Here is a 21,677-nt window from a genome sequence, read left to right as displayed (position 1 = left end):
ACTTTGCTGATTGGTGGCAGACTAGAAACTGGCTCTCAGGGGAGAGAAACTAGTCAAGCCAGTCCCAGAACACCATCATTCCTACTGGTTCATTGTGCCTGAGTGACAAGCCAGAGAGACTGGAAATTAAATTAGTCTGAATTAATGGGTATGTTGAGTGAACCAGAGATATTCCAAAGATATGGACCAGGTTTTTACTTAGGCTGCATCTGTAACTGCAGTAGGGACCATGACGGTAGGGACCATGTAACTGCAGTATGGACCTTAGCCTTACCTCGGCAATTGTGCCTAGGAGTGAATTGCTCCCATCCTCTCCCTAAACCAGCTGCCATGAAGCTGCAGGGAAGTGAGTGCTGGGAGACATTACTGTAGTCCCAGCCATTGTGGGGTGGGGCACATACCATGCCCCCCAATCCACCAGAAACCAGCTCATTCTTCCAACTCCTACAGATCCGTGCAGAAAGGACAATCCCCCTCTACTGATAAGCTATTACCAGCAGGAGAGTGGGGTGGGGGGAGAGAAAACCTTTTGTAGTGGTAAACACCCATTTTTTCATGGTTTGTGTGTATAAAAAGATCTTCTGTACTTTCCACAGTATGCATCCGATGAAGTGAGCTGTAGCTCACGAAAGCTTACACTCAAATAAATTGGTTTCAGAGTAACAGCCGTGTTAGTCTGTATTCGCAAAAAGAAAAGGAGTACTTGTGGCACCTTAGAGACTAACCAATTTATTTGAGCATGAGCTTTCGTGAGCTACAGCTCACTTCATCGGATGCATGCCGTGGAAACTGTAGCAGACTTTATATATACACACAGAGAATATGAAAAAATACCTCCTCCCACCCCACTGTCCAGCTGGTAATAGCTTATCTAAAGTGCTCATCAGGTGAGCCATTTCCAGCACAAATCCAGGTTTTCTCACCCTCCACCCCCGCACACAAATTCACTCTCCTGCTGGTGATAGCCCATCCAAAGTGACAACTCTTTACACAATGTGCATGATAATAAAGTTGGGCCATTTCCTGCACAAATCCAGCTCACCCCCCTCCCAAAAACCACACACACAAACTCACTATCCTGCTGGTAATAGCTCATCCAAAGTGACCATTCTCCCTACAATGTGCATAATTAAGGTGGGCCATTTCCAGCACAAATCCAGGTTTTCTCACATCCCCCCCACCCCCATACACACACAAACTCACTCTCCTGCTGGTAAAACCCCTTCAAAACTGACCACTCTCCAAGTTTAAATCCAAGTTAAACCAGAACATCTGGGGGGGGGGGGGTAGGAAAAAACAAGAGGAAATAGGCTACCTTGCATAATGACTTAGCCACTCCCAGTCTCTATTTAAGCCTAAATTAATAGTATCCAATTTGCAAATGAATTCCAATTCAGCAGTTTCTCGCTGGAGTCTGGATTTGAAGTTTTTTTGTTTTAAGATAGCGACCTTCATGTCTGTGATTGCGTGACCAGAGAGATTGATAATTTATATAAATAAATTGATTAGTCTCTAAGGTGCCACAAGTACTCCTTTTCTTTTTGTGAATACAGACTAACACGGCTGTTACTCTGAAACCTCTGCTGAATGGACACCAGCTTCCATGACTCCACACAGTGGGAAGAATAGGCATTCCAGCTGTCACTCCCAGTCTTTGCAGCAACTGACAGAACGGTGTGTGTGGCGGGTCCCTACTCTCCAGTCCTAGAAACTATTGCTCCTGTTGCTTGGTCTGCTCTTTAGCTGGTATTGTTCTCAGGAGGAGAAAGGGAGCAGGGCCTGGGGAGAATCAGGTGACTCATGTTAAAATCAAAATGTAAAACAAATTAAAAAAAATAAACTTAATTTTATATTGAATTTTTCATATTGACTAGGGAGTCTTTCCCACATGCTCAATTGCATATTGTCCCCCAGTACCATGAGAGCCTCTACAAATGGAGACTTTCCAGCAGAACTATCACAGATGGGCAGATAGAGGCTACAAATAGTAAACCCCAGGTACTAGCTCTGAGAGCTAGGATCATGACAGTACGACTGTAGTTGCTTCCTTGAATTTGCTGTTTTTAGCATCACAGTGAATTCCAAAAATAAACACTTGGTCCATATATAGCACTGCTCATCTTCAAAGTGTTTTACAGACACCAGCAAAATCAGCCCTCTCAACAACTCTGAAGTGGGCAGGTATCACTCACGTTCTACAGATAGGGAAATTCGGGGAGAGGGAGAAAGTGATTGGGTTCTGGTTACAGAAGTCAGCATTTGAGAACAAGCTTTTGAACCCCAAAGATCCTAGCTCTCCATCCCCAGCCTATTATCTGTTTTTTCACGGTTACTATAAAGTACTATTTCCAGTTAAAAAAATCAACAACAATATTTGTGCTTATGTGTTAAACAAGATGAATAGGGAAGCAAATGAATAGAACTGAGGGGGAGATACTCAACTTCTGCCTTGTAGGACTATGGTTTGAACTCCACTGTCATGCAGTCCTTAGCAAACATCTACCTAAAAGCAATATATAGCAAATATTGACTTTTTAAATGGAAAATTGCTAGCAGATGTCACTCTTATCAAATGTTGACTTTCAACAGCAACTACTGCATCTTTGTCAGTTGTTCAATAAAGGTATCACATTAGATACCTTGCTGACTTTTTCCTCAAGGACCAGGCTGCATGCACGGCCATACATATCATGTACGAAGACCATGCATAAGTATCACATCACCAAGTACCAAAAGGACGAAGAGAATCTACTGCAGACATGTAGTTCAGACACTGCTGGGAGTTTTAGCATCCCTCCCCACATTGAATTCACTCTCACTAAAACTCACTGCAACCTAATTGCATGTGAAAAATCTCTGCTTAGGAATTCCAGCTCTTACAATTAAGCTTACAGACAAAATGTCCTTTTCTCCCCTTTAATGAAATTACTATTTATTTCAAAACTATGAGGAGTACTTATTTCATTATGGTATCCCGTGACAACTCATCATTCACTGAACTTCACTTTGTGATCTATGAGAAACTACAGCCCATGCTCAGACAGTTCTATTTAAACTAGCCCCGGCAGTTGAAACAAAATCATTCCAACAGCAGTACTGAATTATGGAGAGGACCATTCAAAATCTGAAGACATAATATTCTTCAGTATTCACAGAGCTTAATATCTTCAAACAGAAATTACTCAAGCTGATGTATCACATTATTACGGAGTCAAAGTTCCTCCAAAAAGGAGAAAAATGTAATAGAGAATAAGAGACTGTCGGGGCCAGCATACTGAGAGATAGAGCCTTACAGCCACAGGTGAGAGCAGAGATCAGTTCCTGTCCCTTTCTCCAAGCCAGCAAGACTAGGAGTGCTACAGAGGAAATACACTTTGTCCTCCTGTTTAAAATAGGAAGTGCCTCCTCTCATTTGACAGTGCTTCTTCCAGCATCAATGAGCAAAGAACATTGCCCAAGCCCTCTTGGCTAAAAGGATGGTAGCTGTGATACAAAGTTTTAAAGTTGGAAGGGATGTAAAAATGCAGGGAGATAACATGTACTCCATAAAAGACCCCCTGGGCCTTTTTCCTCCCATGCCACTGGGAACAATGTCATACAAGACAAAAGGCCTGATCAGGAAATATGTGGAACACTTGTAACACCTCTCAGGCTCTGCATTCTGTAAGTATTAGTGGGACAAGTTTGGGACTTAAATTGCTCAAACTGGGGCTGGTGAGAGGCTAGGAGCCCAATCTGATATGCACAGGAGCCCTCTAGAAAATGAAAAGCACTACCATTGGCCTAGGCAGCTCTCCAACAGCTTCAGATGATTCCAGATGCAATATATTAAAAATATAAAAGGAGATTAGGCTTTTCAGTGTCAGAGGCCAGAGTGGAAATACCTCAATTCTGACTCAAGCTGGTAGATGCTGAGCATGCTGTATATGAGAAATATGCCACTGTAATATATGCAATGCTTCTTGGTGCATCTGGGGCCCCTATACGTTGTATGTTGACCTTTCGCACAGGAAACAACTGTGTGGAAACTGTGTAAAATGAAGTATGTGTCACAGTCCAGCACTGCAAGCCACATGCACAACACGAGGGACGCAAGATTGCCATCCTTGGTCTCCTATATTCCCAGCCCACCAGAGCACACAGCTGCTGGGAGTTAGCCTTAAAGAAAGCCACTTTGCACTTCATGCCTCATGCTTATAGCTGCCCAGCCACGAACCAGAGTCAAGACACTGAACTATTTCCAACTCTGGATGGTGTTATGTCCTTCCTTTCTGTTAATATACATCAGGAAAGAGATATAATGGCCATACCTCATACATAATTAAGAAAGATGGCAGTGGTACTGCGTAATATCTACATAGCATCCCCCCCACCCGAGATAAGGAAGTCTGTATCATGTATATGCCATTAAAATGGAGGAGAGATGAAAGCAGCCACTTGTGATATAGTACAAGAAAAGTCCTCCATTATGAAGACTTTGACACTCAGCATTAATGCCCCTGTGCATTTTGCTGTGGGCCCATCACAGCAAGTGGCTTTCACCTACAAAAACTCTGTGCCCAAACTACATGCTGCTGTTACAGAAGGGCTTCAAGGTGAGAAAGATGCTGTTTAGAGTTTCCCCTCATTTGCTATATAAGGCCCTCGTATTGGCTCTCATAGTCCAAGCATCTGTGTATTTATCGTCACAACTCTCTGAGGTAGAGAAGCACTATCATCTCCATATTACAGATGGGGAACTGAGGCAGAGAGAGACTAAGTGACTTGCCAAAGGCCGCACAGGAAGTCTGTGGCAGAGCAGGAATTGAATCTGTCTCCCCCACAGCCCAGGTTAGTACTCTAACCGCTGGGCCATACTTCCATTATGTGCTTACAAGTCATCTTTGCTTGGTCCATGAACACCTTTTGTTCCCTCTGTGCCTAAAAGTCAAGAGGACAATTTGGCTGCAGATACTGTTACCCACACATCTGTCTCCTTATTGGTTATTAACAGCTTAGAAATAATAGGAGAAAACCAAAAATACAACCATCGTGCATAGGCACTAAAACACGTGAACAAAACCTCTCTCTATTACATACTTTAGAGTGTTATGTAAAGAGAAACACAAACAAAGTATCTCCACTTACTATGTGATCATGCACTGTCTACAAGTCTGCATGGGGAGGTGGAGCCACTAACAGAGTAACAATCTAAGCTGCTTTTTAGTAAGTGGCTTAAGAAATATCTTGTGATTAAAGCAGAGGACTGATCATCAGAAGGTCTTGCTTCTATTACTTCTTCTGACACAGATTTCCAGCGGGAGGGGAGGAATCTCTGTGCCTCAGTTGCCTCACCTATAAAACAGGGATAAAACTCTATCTGACAGGGCGCTTGCAAGTTTAAGTTAACTGGACCAGATCCTCAGCCCCGACAAATAGCTGAAGCAGAGCAAACATACTCAGCGCTGACTTAAGTGGCCAGGTGAGGATTCTTCTTGTGTAGCAGAATCCTCTAGGCGCAGGGATCCAGGATAGACAGCACTACACTACCCCCTCACAGCCTCCAGCATAGGGGCATTCTGAGGTCAGCCACAGGCAGCAAGGGCCCATTCCTGTCTGAGAAGCATTCAGATACAACAGCAACTGGTCAGTAGAATTTCAGATCCTACATGAAGATTTTTTTCCTCCTAAGAACTTTCATACTTCTCTGTGCTGAAAAGGACAATTCCAGGGCCTCATTAACATCCCAACTGTGAGAACACCAAAAATGCAAGCACAGGATTGATAAGCAAGCATTATTTGTAACTAAACCCCCCCCTTATGATATATTGAGCTTCCACAGGTTAAACAAGCTGAGATGTTTCAACCAGGCTGGACTCCTCCATCAGAGCCTGCAATCTGATGTCAACGGGTCTTGTGCTCCCTAGTCACTTAGTTACCTAAGACTGAGTTGAGAAGCCTAACTGTAGGTTGTTTTTGAACATTTTGACCCATGTGCATAAAAAAGTTTCACAATAACTTTAACATATTGACAATCTAAACAACTTTTCATGGTTTACACCAAAACATTTTTTTTGAAGTGACAGATTTTATGACACGAGGAGAAGCCAACTTAATAAAAACCCCATTTTAGCCCTTTGAAATCAATGGGAGCATTCATGTGAGTGAAACTTATGTACCTGCTTATGTGTTCACAGGATAACGCCTCCCTTTTCAATCATTTTGATTTTTGCTTACAGCAATTTTGTAAAATTGAAATACGATGCCCAATGAGTAGCGGCACTTAAAGACATTTAACATTTACAATTAAATTGTAATCCAACATTGTAATAGCGTAAATTTTCAAATTAGTTTTCATGAAGCCTCAACCCGATTTAAATCGATTATTAAAAAAAAAATCAAGTGATTTAAGTCAATGATCAAAATCATCTTTAATTAATCACTCCACCTTGCTGTGCTCAGGGCATTCAGTGCTATTATGGTCTTACTTTATTATGCGCAGAATGCTGAGCATTAGAAATTATCTAAAGTCCTCCACCACACAATGGCACTGCCAATGACCTACCCTACTTCTCATCTCCCCACCCATCCCAGGATGTTTCCACTGCTCCCCTGCAAATTCAGCTCCTGGAGTTCTCACCTCTTCCATCGTACTGTCAAATAAAGGAAAAATGGTTTATTACCATTGCTCCCAGGCCACTTCTTTGTGATGCCACCAATGAGGCATCACAGATAAAAGTGTGCCACACGCAACCACACTGTTTGTGTGTCCCCAGGACCGACTCTGCATGCAGATGTCTCGTGAATGAGCACATTGCACAAGCATTATGTTTCCAGCGACAAGAAGGATGGGAAAATTGCCAGCCACTTGCTGTAACCTGTTTGTAATGCCACTTACTGACTAATTTGAGGAAGTATGTTAGATACCTTCTTAGAAAAAGCTCTGCATTTCATCCTTCCAGATGGAGGAAGAATGAGAGAGAAAGAATCTCTCCCCTCTCTTTCTTTCTCTCTCTCACGCACATGGAATAGAATTACAGCTGAAGAGTTTTTATTCTAAAATTATTATAAGAACATATACAAGAATGGCCATACTGGGTCAGATCAAAGGTCCATCTGGCCCAGTATTCTGTCTTCCAACAGCAGCCAGTGCCAGATGCCCCAAAGGGAATGAATAGAACAGGTAATCGTCAAGTGATCCATCCCCCATCGTCCATTCCCAGCTTCTGGCAAACAGAGACACCAACCCTGCCCATCCTGGCTAATAAGTTCATGGAGGATAGGTCCATCAATGGTTATCTAGTTCTTTTTTGAACCCTGTTATAGTCTTGACCTTCACAACATCCTCTGGCAAGGAGTTCCACAGGTTGACTGTACGTTATGTGAAAAAATACTTCCTTTTGTTTGTTTTAGATTTGATTATTGATTATTTGTACTACCCTAGCTGCTCGGAGGCCTCCGAGCACTGCTTGAAACATAAACAAATGAGACAGCCCCGGCCCCAGTGTCCTTACAATCCAAGTCCCTGGTTTCAGGTACTTACAACTTTCAGAGAAGTTACTCTTTGCACTGAAGTTTCTCATGGTTGTTCTCAACCCAAAGGTAATGGGAACTCAACATGGCATGCACTCAGTTAATGTTTTTTTACTCCTGTTAGAACGCTTAGGAAATTAGATGCAAAAGAAATAAAATAAAAAAATCCCTACACAAACTCAACATTATATAGTTGAGAGTTTAAATGAAAAAGAGCCAGAAAATTCAAGCATACAATAGCTGCTAACATAATAAATCCAACCACACTGCAGCTTGTATATACATTGTAACTCAACTCCCCTTTTTGAATCCTTCCATTGGCTTCCTATCCGATTATATCAAACTCAAATTTAAGTTTCTGGTGAACATTCTCAAAGCTCTGTCCCTCCCTTCTTATCCTCCCTGTCAAACATTGCCTCCCCCCACCCATTCCCAACCTTGTTCACCAATTTTGTCAGATTTTCACAGTCATCTGTGCCACACACCTCCTTTCATGCAGCCCCCTACGCATGGTTTGACCTCCCTGAGGTCACCTGCAAGGCACCTAACCCTGCCCACATTTACATCTCTCTTAAAAGCCCCAGCTCTGGCATGCTGCCCATAGTAAATCTTGTTGATTTCTATGTAAATTGCCTATTGTTATTCTCCTTCCCCTGACCTTTGGCTTTAGATTGGGAGCTTCTTGGAGCACGAACTGTCACCAAGTGCCTGGCACACAGTGGGCACCACTGCACATAAATAATAGCAACACACATAAGGATATATATTAAGATAACAAAATACTGGTCCCATCTTTGACCCAAAAAATGAGCACAGTAGTAGCTCCTGGAGATGATGGTGGGGAACCTGCACCCTATGCTCATCCAGCAACTGGGGAAGTGTTCAGATTTGCCTTCTCCCCGCCATGTTACCTATCTCTGAAATGAACCATTGCCCCCTTTTCATTATAATAATTTCTAATCAGTTTTGTGGCATGGCAAAAATCCAGCATAACCATTAAAAAACACACATGGAAACCACACACACACACGAATCTAGCCTCTTCATTTAAAATAAATAACTCATGTATGTAATGCAGATACACAGTCTCAGGGGGATCTGGGCCAGATGAATAGCCCCTCGACTCTCCAGCACTTACCTGATGCTGATTTTTCATAAGGGGTGCTACTATCTCACTCCCCTTTTCCTCTGGAAAGAGGAAATGTCACTGTCCTCTCACACAAGTCAAGGAAAGGGGAGCAGCAGGGAAACCTTCATTCCTCTCCCTTGGAGGCAGTGGGATGTCACTCCAGGGCCAGAGAGAACGTATGCTGCCCAATCCCTTGGGAGCTTTCTCTGTCCCGTCCCTTCTCCTCCCATGAGCCTGGGAAAGCAATAGAAGATCTTCCCAGCTCCTCCACTTCAGAACATGAGTCCAATTGGTGCATGGGGGGGGGGGGGGGAGACTATCAGAGGAGAAAAGCATCAGAGCTACTGGTTAGAGTTCTTAATATCCATGTGAACTGGAACACAGGACTTGCTACAGACTTCCCAGTACCTGAAGGGACCCGTTAGCCTGAGTAAGAGCAGTAAGGATTTATACTACATTCATAACTGGGGCAGATAGTAAGAGCAGGAAGCAAGCACTCTCAGGCAAAAGCAGGACCCTCTGAGGCCAGGACTCTCAGGCAAAGCCAAGGAGAGTCCTGCACCCAGAAAAAGAGAGGGAATGAGAAATCAACAAGCACTTAAAGACGAGCAGCTGTCAGAGCTTGAATTGCAGGTGATGAGAGAATATGGGTGCATGCAGGTGAATGAATCACCCAACATGTGTGTATGCCCTGGACAAAGGGGATATGTTGATCATGATGGGAATAAATCATCAATACACACATGACGATTAACAAGTATGGATGCAAAAAAGGACAAGCTAACAAATGCTCTGGAAACTGTAACTTTTGAATTTTCTGCACCGTGTACTTACATCCCTAGCAGGGTCGTTTTGTGTGGGTAACCACTTATGCTTGGACAACTATGATGCCGCCCCTACAGAATAATAAAAATGTATGAAGTAATGAAGTTTAATCCATATGTTACAGTCCAAGAAATCCAATATTTGCCCTGAGCAAGAGGGCAGTTCATCTAATTTTTAATTAACTACTGGAGAAAAAAAAAAATCTGTGATTTAGGAGAGTGGATTTTCTAAATTAGGGATGCCACATGTGCCATTATGTCAAGCCCCTCAATCTAACACTTTGAAAGATAAGAAGCACCTTTTCCTGGGAACAAACTAAAATATTTGAGAGTGAGGAAAATTTTAAAATTTAGAAGTTTAAGCAAACATAATTTTATCAAAAAGAAAAAGGAGTACTTGTGGCACCTTAGAGACAAACAAATTTATCTGAGCGTAAGCTTTCGTGAGCTACAGCTCACTTCATCGGATGTAGCTCACGAAAGCTTACGCTCAAATAAATTGGTTAGTCTCTAAGGTGCCACAAGTACTCCTTTTCTTTTTGCGAATACAGACTAACACGGCTGCTACTCTGAAACCTATAATTTTATCAGTTTCAAAGTTTAAAAAATTTTGCTTGGGAGAGAGGAAAGGGGACTACTGCTACTTTATGTTTCTTCTGCCATTGCAAGTCAATTTCCAACATGCTTTCAGTACTGATCTAACTGTCTGTACATCAGCTTCCTGCTTTTACTCTGCCAGAGTAGTCATAGCAAGATGACCCTGGCTAGCAGTAGCCTTAGATATGTCAAGTCTATTTAGAAACAGTATTTTCAAATAGGTTACTCATCATGGTGAAAAGCACTGCTCACCTTTCAAATTTTTAGACTACTGGGCCCAGCACAATAGCTGATGTAGTCCTTTAAGAACTAATAAGAAAAGATGTACCTTTTACCTCTATAGTATTCCTGAGTTGCATTTGTGCAGCATGTAAATTACAACACAAATGCACCAAATATTGCCTTTTTCCTGTCTACATTCATTTTTAAAAATATATATTTTGGTGCCTAACCTGAACGTACATGTATTCTTCTGGTACGTAAAGCCAGTGGGCTTTACTGTGATTTCACATACTCCTGTATAAGTCAGGAGACATTCCACTGAAATCAGTGATGCTGCACCAATGTAAATGGTATCAGAAGAAAAACGTTTATGACTACAGAACAGTCTCAAAATGCACTCTGAAAAGTCACTCAGTGTATTTAAGAGGGAAAAGACCAAACGGATGAGGCACACAAAAAATAGAAAGCAGAAAGAGGTGAAAAGATGGGAAGTGGGTGGTCTACTGGACAGGGTACTGGAGTGGGGCTCTGGACCCATCTTCTATTCCTGGCTAACCTCCTGACCTGCTTTGTGCCACCTTGGGCAAGTCATTACACCTCACTTTGCCTCTGTTTCCCCTCCCACCCTTTGTTTATCTTGGCTGTTCAAGCTGTAGGCTGTTTGGAGCAGGGACTACTACTATGTTTTTGTATAGTGCCTAGCAAAACGTGACCCCGATCCTGACTTTGGCACCTAAGTGTTAATGTAACTCAATAATTGAGAATACTAATAATGGTACTAAGAGGTAAAAGGAGAAAGGAAGAGGAAAGAAACAAAAGAGATCACGAGGAGTGAGAGAAGAGAAAACAAGGGAGGAAACAGAGGAAATGGAAGAGTTATGAGACAAAAGAAGAGAAGTATAAGGAGGAGTAAACACAGGGGTAAATATGCATATCGTCTATTTTATTTCAAGAAAAATACAATGCATATTCCTTACCACAGTGTTAGTGCTTTATTTTCCCCAAAGTTTATAGTATATATAGGAAAATGCAATAAATTAACATTTTAATTCTGACAAGAAAAATTCCAAGTTCACAAGAAATTTGATGTCAGAATTAATGCTCTTTAACCTCACTGTTAATGGCCGAATGGTTTACAAGACAGAAACAATGGTGTAATTACGATTTCCTCTCCACTTAGAAGCTCCACATTTTATGTGACTTTATGAAAAGTAACATCATCATTATTTCTTGAGATTCTGGCTTTATATTATTGAATCTAAAGAAGTTTGTTCCAGCCCAAGTTAGGATTTCTTTATCCCTGTTTTTCACTTGTGTGTTCTTACAACTTTCCTTGAACTGATTCCCACAGCTGTGCCAAAGAAAAATAGTGAAGGCCACAGGGTCATAATAAGTTTCCTTAACTACAAGCAGTATTTTGGAGAATCAGGAACCTATTTGTAAAATGTGCTAACTCTGACTCCCGTGGTCCTTTGGGAACAAAACCTGACCAGAAGACAAAATACAGCTTGTAAAATGCAGATAAACGCTAAAAGCCCCACTCTGACCCTCACTGGCTCTGTTTAATAATTGATCAGCATTTTATTGTTTGCTTGTTAAAGATTACAAACATTTTTTCAGTTTCATCATAGAAAGGATTTTGGCTGGGGTGGAGAAAAGGGGAACACCACTGATTTTGTGTGTTTCAGTGCAGTGAAAAATGCAGGTCCACAGGAACCACTAGAACAGACTGGGGTGTGGCTCACTCCAATCTGCATTGCCTCTGAAATGTCAACATGAACCATATTATTAATTTTCCAAGTTGGTGACCTTTACTGTTGCATGCATCATGAATCTGGCATTTTGAACAGTTTCTGTTCATACAAGAACAAGCTTTGTAAGCCCCAACATACCAAAACTCAGTACTTGCACTCCTCACACGTGTCATGAAGTAGGTTCTTCATAAAGCTGCTGACTTGGAGTTTGTTATACGTGGATTCTAGAGCAGTTAAGAATTACAATACAGATCACTAAGGCAGGCAAGTTTCCTCACAAGAAAAGATGTAGAGTACCTTATCTTGCTTGAATAAATGTTTTGGAGTATCTGGTTAAGGGTCATAACACTCAGGATATTTTAAACAAGTTATCTTATTTTAATAAAGTAATTTTCATTTCAGTTGCAAAACACAAAGTCCCAACATTAAGGGTTAACAGCTCCCTTTTACTGTTACAGATCACCAATATTTAATGTTCCATACATGCTACAGAGGAAGGCTGTCAATTTGTCACTTCTTTCTCCCCAAGTACTTAATTTGATTGATGGTCTAGTTACTTGTTTTGCTAATACCAGAACAGGTGGACCTTTGAGGCAAGGAGAGGCTAACCAACATTACAGACTCTACAGAGAGCAATACCAACTCTCTCCACCCCACCCTCTAAAATAGTTAAGGTCACAATTTCTCTTTCAAATTTACTTTGGGTACATCACATCCTGGTATATTGGAACCTTCATACATACTTCAAAGCAATGGAACCATGAGCTGGAAGTGAAGGAATATACAGCATTTAGGCAATAGGAACCAGTGTCATGCCAGCATGTCATCTGAAAAATAAGTGACCCTCATTCTTGATTCTGCTGACAGACACACTGAATTCACTTACAGGCCAGCATTTTAGTGTGATTTCTGGAAGGCAATCTAATAAATAAAGAATTAAAAAAACAAAAGCAAAAAACATTTATTATCTTTACATGTATGGTCTAAACTGAAGAGAATGCCTTTCTAATTTAACTATATCGCAAGCCAATGTGAAATGCTACCAAGAAATAGCATCTTTTTTCTTTTAACGTGGATCTACAATTAGAAGAAAAATGGGCATTTTATTGATTTTCATAAAATCATCTCCATGGCTTAACAGACTCACTAGATTGCTAAATGGTAATTTTCTAATACTATGGAATCTTTCCATTTAATTATATAACTTCCACTTGTTGGAGCCCAGGGTACTGGTTTTAGCTTTCCAGAGGACTACTACACTGATGGTCTTGCACAAAAGACAAATATCTAATACAAACTGCAAACAAATTATTGCTTATTTGGTATGGAAAGTCAAAGGAAAACTGGGAATCGTTTTCCAATGTCTTACAGTATGTTTACACACCAACACCTTCGAATGTTGACAGTGTAAAATAATTCCAATTTAAATTCTCCCTCCACCATGGTATTTCTCCTGTAATATATTATGAATATAAAAATAGAACACAAATATTCCTGCAATTATGATTTCTATTGAGACTCTAACATGAATCACTTTCAGCTCTCAAGTATTTCATAGGGGCAATTCAAAGTCAGATTTCAAGATTTCTATTAATTTCACTATAGTTAATCTGAAGGAATTAATTCAAATATCATTACTGTACTTCCTCTATATAAAAGATTATTAGACTAATCATTTCTTCTACGAGCACTTTTGTTTAGAAAAGTTAGGGTGCAAAACGAATATCACCCTTCAAGCTGATGTGGAGGTTTTTAGAGACAACAAAGCAAAAATTAAAAAAAAAAAAAAGAAGAAGAAGAAGAAGAATTAAGCATAAAGTTGCCTGTTCCATCAGTTTGTTTTGCCAAAGCTAGCACATTACTAGCTGCCAAATTCGGTTTTCCTTAAGCAGGCAAAAAATTCTCACATACTTAAATGGAATTTTTATTCAAATAAGGACTGCAGATTTTTACTCAATAATCCTGTCGATCTTGAAAGAACATGGTGAAACTCTAAAGTCTACATGCTCTCTTCACAAAGTCCCTACACTTACTTCCTATTTTGTATCCTTGGTTCACGATGCCTCATTATTTCAGATCAAATTGTGTGACTAAGCAGTGCTGCCAAATAAAAATTTCATGTAATGTTTGAGCTGAAAGTGGTATTTGCTTTTGTTTCCCAGGCAGATACTATTTTGTAACTAATAGCTGTAGTTCCTCCAGCATCCTGAAATGTATGCATTCTTGTTTAACAAACAGACAAGATGACAGTATCAATACAGAGTGGGAGAGCCTCTAAAAACAATCTAGTTTGCATAATTAACGTTAATTACAACAACATCGCAATCAGTGACACAAAAGCGTAGCAATGAATACAGTCATAAAAGGAAGTGAAAACATGAAACAAACATGAAATAATTGTCTGTCATCCTGATCGTGTCCAATACAAGTTTCAGGAGATTTATTAAAAAGTACATGTAATGCATCAAGGCAGGACATAACACCACTTCGCTAGACAGGTTTTCTTCTTAACAGTCTGTTTAGCACTGATCTTTCTGCTAAGACAGAAGTAAGTCAGACGAGTAGCGTTGTGAACGCTTCCTACAACATCAACTGCTCTCAGAAAGACTATTGAACTGCTTCTGCTCCCATTGAAATCAACAAAATTCTTCATGTCATATTGTAAAAAAGCATCTCTAACACTGCATTCCCAACTTGCCTCCCGCAAGACCTTCAGTATTCAAACTTCCCTCCAGCACAGAATTTCATTACAAAACACTGAATTTCACAACAATCTTATTCTACCTTCCACAGCATCAAGAGAAATACCCAGAATACTTACTTGCTTGCTTATTTCATTTGTAGCATAGGGATAATCTCAAACAGTTATTTCTGGTGTAATCATTTAATAGAATAACTTCGCGCTTTGTTCTCAGAAAATTTTGCCATGACCCCAAGAAATATAATATATTCTTATTTCAAAGAATAAAATTAAATATTAAGGGCCTGATCCTGTCACCCTTACTCACACTGATTGGTACTTTAGCATGTGAGTAGTCACACCAGGATTAAAGGGACTACTCACGTAGTAAAATACCACTTAGTGTGAGTAACAGGAGCAGAACTGCCTCTGATGAGAGCTGGAATCACAGTTTGTCAAGTAAGTATTTGGAGGCTTTTTGAAAATATTGGATTCTAATCTCTTCCCATACAGATGTAAATGAAGAGTAACTCCATTAAAATTATTGGAGGTACACTGGTATAAAACTGGTTTCAGAGTAACAGCCGTGTTAGTCTGTATTCGCAAAAAGAAAAGGAGTACTTGTGGCACCTTAGAGACTAACCAATTTATTTGAGCATGAGCTTTCGTGAGCTACAGCTCACTTCATCCGATGAAGTGAGCTGTAGCTCACGAAAGCTCATGCTCAAATAAATGAAGTGAGCTGTAGCTCACGAAAGCTCATGCTCAAATAAATTGGTTAGTCTCTAAGGTGCCACAAGTACTCCTTTTCTTTTTGTATAAAACTGGTTTCAGAGAGGTGAAACAGGCCTATGTATAGGGCCCCACCAAATTCACAGCCATGAAAAATGCATCATGGACCGTGAAATCTGGGCTCCTGCCATGAAATCTGGTCTGTTGGGTACTTTTACCCTATATTACACAGATTTCATGGGGGAGACCAGCATTTCTCAGATTGGGGGTCCAGGCCCAAAAGGGAATGGGGGGGGTCACAAGGTTATTTTAGGGAGGTTGCAGTATTGCCACCCTTATTTCTGCGCTGCCGTCAGGGCTGGGCGACCGGAGAGCGGCGGCTGCTGGCCGGGCACCCAGCTCTGAAGGCAGCACCGCCGCCAGCAGCAGCGCAGAAGTAAGGGTAGCTGTACCACGACCCCCCCGCTACAATAACCTTGTGACCACCCCACAACGCCTTCTTGGATCAGGACCCCTACAATTACAACACCTTGAAATTTCACTTTTAAATAGCTGAAACCATGAAATTTACAATTTTTAAAATCCTATGACCATGAAATTGATCAAAATGGGCCCTGAATTTGGTAGGGCCTTACCTATGTAATATTGACTCAACAGACCATACCTAAAAGGACCCCATGAGAGCAACTGTAACAGGTATTTTAAAAAGCTTCACACACATTGGTCACATTCATACTTGCTGTAAGTACACAGGGTCTGACAATGTTATAAAAGCAATGATTTTGGCTCATAATTTTTTTTTTATTGTGCATATCAATTAACAAAAAGTAGTTACCACTTATGAATAGTGGTCACGTTCTGAATTTAGTATCTCAGCCATCATCCCAAGGTTTTTCCTTTTCCAATGACATGGTGACAATATATGAATTTCTCACCTCTCCAATTTGATTGCTCTGGACAATCACTGAAATCTCTGGGTTTCATTTCAGTAGTCACTGGCTAAAGAAATCATAGCTATCTTGATTTCTTCTCATTTACAAATATATATATTTTAAAGGACTGTTGAAACTTGGTATACAAGATCTTAGTCTGGCACCAATTTATTTATTTTAACAAAGTTTAGCAGAAATTTCTAGTGACTGTTTTTAGCCACGAGTTAAAGACAAAATTGTAGTGTTGTAATAAAAGGAGCGTAAACATCCAAACACCGCAATTCAAAAATAATTTATTTACCTGATTTGAATGTTGTAAGTTATTAGTCTGCTATTTAAAATATTTTATATATAGATAAAAGTACTGTATACTTTTATACACAGTATACATAGGTAAAGTACTGAGGCTTGGAAAGTATCTTCTGGAGATACACTGTAAGTACTTGTTGGGGTTGAGACTTAGTTTTTCATTTTAGCACCTTTGGATATTATGGTTACACAAAAGACAAATTCATGCTCCAGTCTCATTTTTTAATTATATATTAAACAATCAACACAAACAAATTCCAGGTCAAACTATTTTACACTAATATTTTGAATCTGAGTTTAGTCCACCACAAGGACATTCAAACTGAAGACTTAAAATCCAATTGGATACACTCATTTTCCTGTGATTCAGTTATAAGACTCATACATTCCATATGTGTTGAAATATCTAGACAGATCAGAGTGTGCCAAGGATGCAGTGGTAGAACAAATGAATTTCCTTGTTTGTTGTGGGTTCAAACACTTTACAACTACTTAATGGTTTCGTTTTAATAAAAAGGACATACACACAGCACAAAATTTCAAAGAGTTGAGCTGCAGTATGATTTGGACAGTAAGTTGTCTACTGCTCCCTCAAAATACATTTCAATATGAATTACTTTCAGAAGTTAGTAGATATATTCCATAGAATTTTTTCTTGTCTCAAAAAGAAATATTTTTATTTCAAAACAATGAATGTATCTATCACCATTTGATGTGGATTTGCACTGATCACAGGTACTTTATAAAAATACAAAAAATCAAAATCTAGACAGACAAGAGGGGAGTAAGGGAGAAGGAGTAAAATAAGATGAGAGGGGGAAAAGTATGATCTTTGATCCATGTCAGAGTTAACTTTAAAGAAATCAATTCAACTTTTAAACAGTTTGCAACAGATAAGTGACCCATCCAGCAAGTAGCAGTAGTAAAGGATAATGATCACATACCCTCTCGCCCACCCCCATTTTCTTTTTAATTCTACATATTTATTGAATAAGCAAACAGCACATGCCAAGACACAACCCAAACCCCATATGACTTTTTCTCATTAAAAGAGTGTACCACACAAAAATGTTAAGTCAGAAAGGCCATGTCTTGTACTCACCCTTTCCAGAAGAACTCAACAAATCTAGGCTCCAAGACAAGGGGGAAAGAGAGGAATAAAATAAAGGGGAAAGGGAAGAGAGGAAGAACAACCACCGAGGAACAGGACAGGGAGACAGACTGTAATAAATAGGAGCCCAGGTGCTGGAGTGGCTTTGCTCTATCCCATCACTTTGCAGCAGCCCCGGGCAGGAGGAGACTAGCTGGGGGGGAAGTTGGTGCTGCAGCTGGCGGGGAGGATGTGACACTGTAGCAAGTCCAGCCAGCCAGCCATGTATCAGAGGGGGAAGCGGCGGCAGCCCATGCACGGGGGCTGGGGCAGCGCCGGGAGCAGCACCGCCTGCCCGCACACGGCATTTAATGGGATTGATGGGTTGTGCAGTGACTCACAGACTTTAGTTAGTCACAGGAGGGGGAAGAGCCCCGCCCACACTGCTCCAGGGAGCCTATGGCCAGGCCAGCCAGGCTGAGTAGCAGGGCTGCCAGCCAGTGCCCTTGCAGCTCTCACCCAAGGCTGGTGGGGGGCCCTTCGCCCAATGAGTCTTCTGAGGACACTGCTGCGAAGGGAGAGCGGGAGGAGGGGAGCCCTTGGGGGACGGAGCCTCTCCTGGTCTGGCAGCCTGGCCAATCCGCTGTGGACATCAGTTTGATGGGCATGGCACAGCCGGCCAATCAGAGGTAAGAGGGAGGCAGAGGAGGCGGCATCGTCCCCCTTTTCCTCCCCCGTCTAAATTGGTCACGCAAAGAGGGGGGAGGCTGGGAGCCTGACAGGGAGGGAGCGGGACAGATAGGTGGGGGCGTGGGCTGCACTGGGGGCGGCGAAGCCTGCTGCAGGCGCAGGGGGAGGGGAGCCCTGCCTGGAGCCTGCAGCACGCGTTGGGGGGGAGAGCCCTGTGGGAGCCTAGGGGAGGGGAAGTCCTGTTTTGGGGGAGGGGGAGCTGTCCCTGGGGGAGCCTGCAGCACGCGCTGGGTGGTGGTGGGGAGCCTTGCCCTGGGAGAGCCTGCAGGGGGGGGAAGCTGTCCCTAGAGGAGCCCTGTTTTGGGGGAGGGGGAGGAAGCTGTCCCTAGGGGAGCCCTGTTTTGGAGGAGGGGAGGAAGCTGTCCCTGGGGGAGCCTGCAGTGGCGGGGGGGGGGGGAAGCTGTCCCTGGGGGAGCCCTGTTTTGGGGGAGGGGGAGCTGTCCCTGGGGGAGCCTGCAGTGGCGAGGGGGGGAAGCTGTCACTGGGGGAGCCCTGTTTTGGGGGATGGGGAGCTGTCCCTGGGGGAGCCTGCGGGGGGGGGGAAGCTGTCCCTGGGGGAGCCTGCAGCGGGCGGGGAGGGGGAGGAAGCTGTCCCTAGGGGAGCCCTGTTTTGGGGGAGGGGGAGCTGCCCCTGGGGGAGCCTGCAGCGGGCGGGGAGGGGGAGGAAGCTGTCCCTTGGGGAGCCTGCAGCGGGGGTGGGGGGAAGCTGTCCCTAGGGGAGCCCTGTTTGGGGGAGCTGTTCCTGGGGGAGCCTGCGGGGGGGAGCTGTCCCCGAGGGCGGGGCAGGACCTGGAGGGGGCAGGCTCTTGCACCGAGGGGAGCAGAAGCTGGGGAAAGCGGAGGCGGGGCCGCCCCTTGGTGCAGGCGGGAGACCTGAGCATGGGCAGGGCTTTCCGCTGGGCTTGGCAGTCCCCAGCCCCGGCACCTGTTTCTTCATTACACGTTAGGCCCGGCGGAGGAGGGAGCGGGCCCGGGGGACGCTCTCCGGGGCTGCCTCTGACAGCCAGCCAGCCCATTAGCCGGCGCGGGGGCTGCCCGGCAGGGCCGGGGTGGAAGCAGCCCCCCGCTCTGGGCGGGGCGCGGCTGGCGCCCAGGAGGGCGGTGCCTGTGGGCTCGGGCAGAGGGGGGCGGACGCTGGCGGGGGCCGGGCTCGCTGCTCCCGCACGGGCCCCTGTGCTTTCGGGGCGGGGCTCGCTCGCTGCGGCTGAGCAGCCAGCTGTGGGCCTGCTGCAAGTTGCGATGGGATTTCCAAGCGGAGGGTGGGGAAGGCTTGTTACCGCCACGGCCCCTGCCGGGAGTCAGGTTCCCTGTGCTCGGGCAGGCCCACCCCAGCCAGGTTTGCAAGGAGTGCATTTCCCTTTGTTCAGGGTGATGTTATAGGTATCCCCGCTCGGTGCCCAGGATGTTTTCTCAAGTTTGAGTTGACTTTTTAAAAACTAGGACATTTAAAAACACTCACATGTTCCTTAGTTACAGAAAATTGACCATTGGGGTGGTGGAGATACAAAACAGAGTCGGTGATAAAAATCATAATTGCATTACAAGTATTTAGTTTCTTGGCTTGTGGATTGCCAGGCAAAACTAACAACTAAAGAGAAGATCACTTGTGGATAAGTGCAACATGCATTATCTTTCCAGACTAAATTTCCATTATTAATAATGGACATTTTTTGTTTCTGGTGTTTAGGGAAAGTAAGAAATTGACACTTAGTACTATTTGCCAATTAATTCGGATCTTGCTAAGCAAGCCTCATTACAACCAACAAAACCAGATATTTAAGGCTAAGCATTCATACACACATACAGCAACCCTAAAATTCTGCAATGTTTTAAGGGTTAATTTTTTACAGCAAGAGCATAAAATAATTGTCAACCAAAGGTATGGGGGGATGTTTGTTTTGTTTTTTAAGCAAGGGTACCAAAAGAGGAACCATCTCAGCCTTCTGCAAAACTGCAAAAAACATACCTGTTCGAAAGATGACTTGAGAGAGAGAATTGCATTGTGCCCTTTTTGCATCATGATAAAAGGCCTGGAAAAAACATTAAATTATTTATTCTGCTTGTTTTTACCTTAGAAATATCAGGAATGACTAGACTCCTCTTCTTTGCTTTTGCGATGGATCAATGAACTAGAGTAGAAGCTTTCATATCTCTCCACTGAAAGAGTAGGAATGTTGAATCACAAAGATCTTTTCTCCAAAATGCTTTGGTCTCTCTTGGTGTTTGTGGTGATGTCATCTTTCTAGTTCTCCAGTCATCCATTATGTCTTCAAGGAAATACGGGTTAGGCAAGACCTGAATTTCTAGTATGAGAGAGCAAGCTGAATAAAGCCATTTGGTCCAAAATAGACATACTTTTTTTAGCTTTGCAGAAAGGCATATACTTTTGTTGAAGGGCTCCTGGCAAGTCGGAGCAACCCTCGCTATGCTTACACATGTGCCTAGGGCTACCCTGATTGCACAAGCAACTTTTAGGAACGAGGCTGTCATTTTAGTAGTATCGTAATTTTATTTTAAAACTTAACTATGGAGACTTCTGACTCCTTCATCACTGCACATTTTCTGAGCCGCTCCCCCAAACCTCTGTTACCGTGCTTTAAACCTGATTGGTGGTTGTAGTGTTTACCACAGAATCCACTGTTGGTTGTAGAGTGGTAGCCTACCACTGATAGTTTGTATCAGCAAAAAGGACAAGGATTACGTCTGGCACTTGCTAGTTTCTAAGGTGCCTCAAATAAATTGGTTAGTCTCGAAGGTGCCACAAGTCCTCCTCATTCTTTTTACTGTTGGGTGTGGAATTCTAGAAGCAATGGCTTTTCTTGGTTCCTTGGCCATTGTCAGTAATCATGTCAGAGTTTAACCTCTCCCAGTACCTTTATGTATAGTGTGTGTAGACCAGGGGGGAGTCACATTCATTGGTTGGAAGGTGGAATTCCAGTTTTAGTTGTGCTCAGTGTGCTGTGGGTGCATACATTTAAGACTTCATACTCCACTCAATCCATAGTAGAATGCCCACTAGTATCAGTGAATGGTTTGCAGACGTCAGTGGTAGAATATATAACAACTTCTAGTATTACCATTATTTAGTATTTGGCCAATACCTGATTGTCACACTCACATTAACTTGTAACACTACACCTGGGGAG

General features: G+C 42.7%; 1 protein-coding gene across 5 annotated transcripts in view; it reads right to left on the bottom strand.

Annotated features, from left to right (window-relative positions):
• The window catches only part of SERTAD2 (SERTA domain containing 2), a 183,153-nt gene that overhangs the window by 80,582 nt on the left and 80,894 nt on the right, over positions 1-21,677 (bottom strand). The window contains exon 1 of one of the 5 annotated variants that reach the window (XM_073339485.1): positions 17,794-17,872. The exons of 1 other annotated variant lie outside the window; for it this stretch is intronic. The gene's annotated coding sequence lies outside the window, so the exon portion shown is untranslated. Of the gene's footprint in view, positions 1-12,176; positions 12,263-17,793; positions 17,873-21,677 lie in introns of those variants that run through there. 3 more of the 5 variants (XM_073339480.1, XM_073339488.1, XM_073339483.1) reach the window with 3 other exon arrangements.

This window comes from Lepidochelys kempii, chromosome 3, assembly GCF_965140265.1.
Source record: "Lepidochelys kempii isolate rLepKem1 chromosome 3, rLepKem1.hap2, whole genome shotgun sequence".
Taxonomy (NCBI): Eukaryota; Metazoa; Chordata; order Testudines; family Cheloniidae; genus Lepidochelys; species Lepidochelys kempii.
The sequence above is the reverse complement of the archived record's forward strand: the minus strand, read 5'-3'. Positions and strand labels throughout refer to the sequence as shown.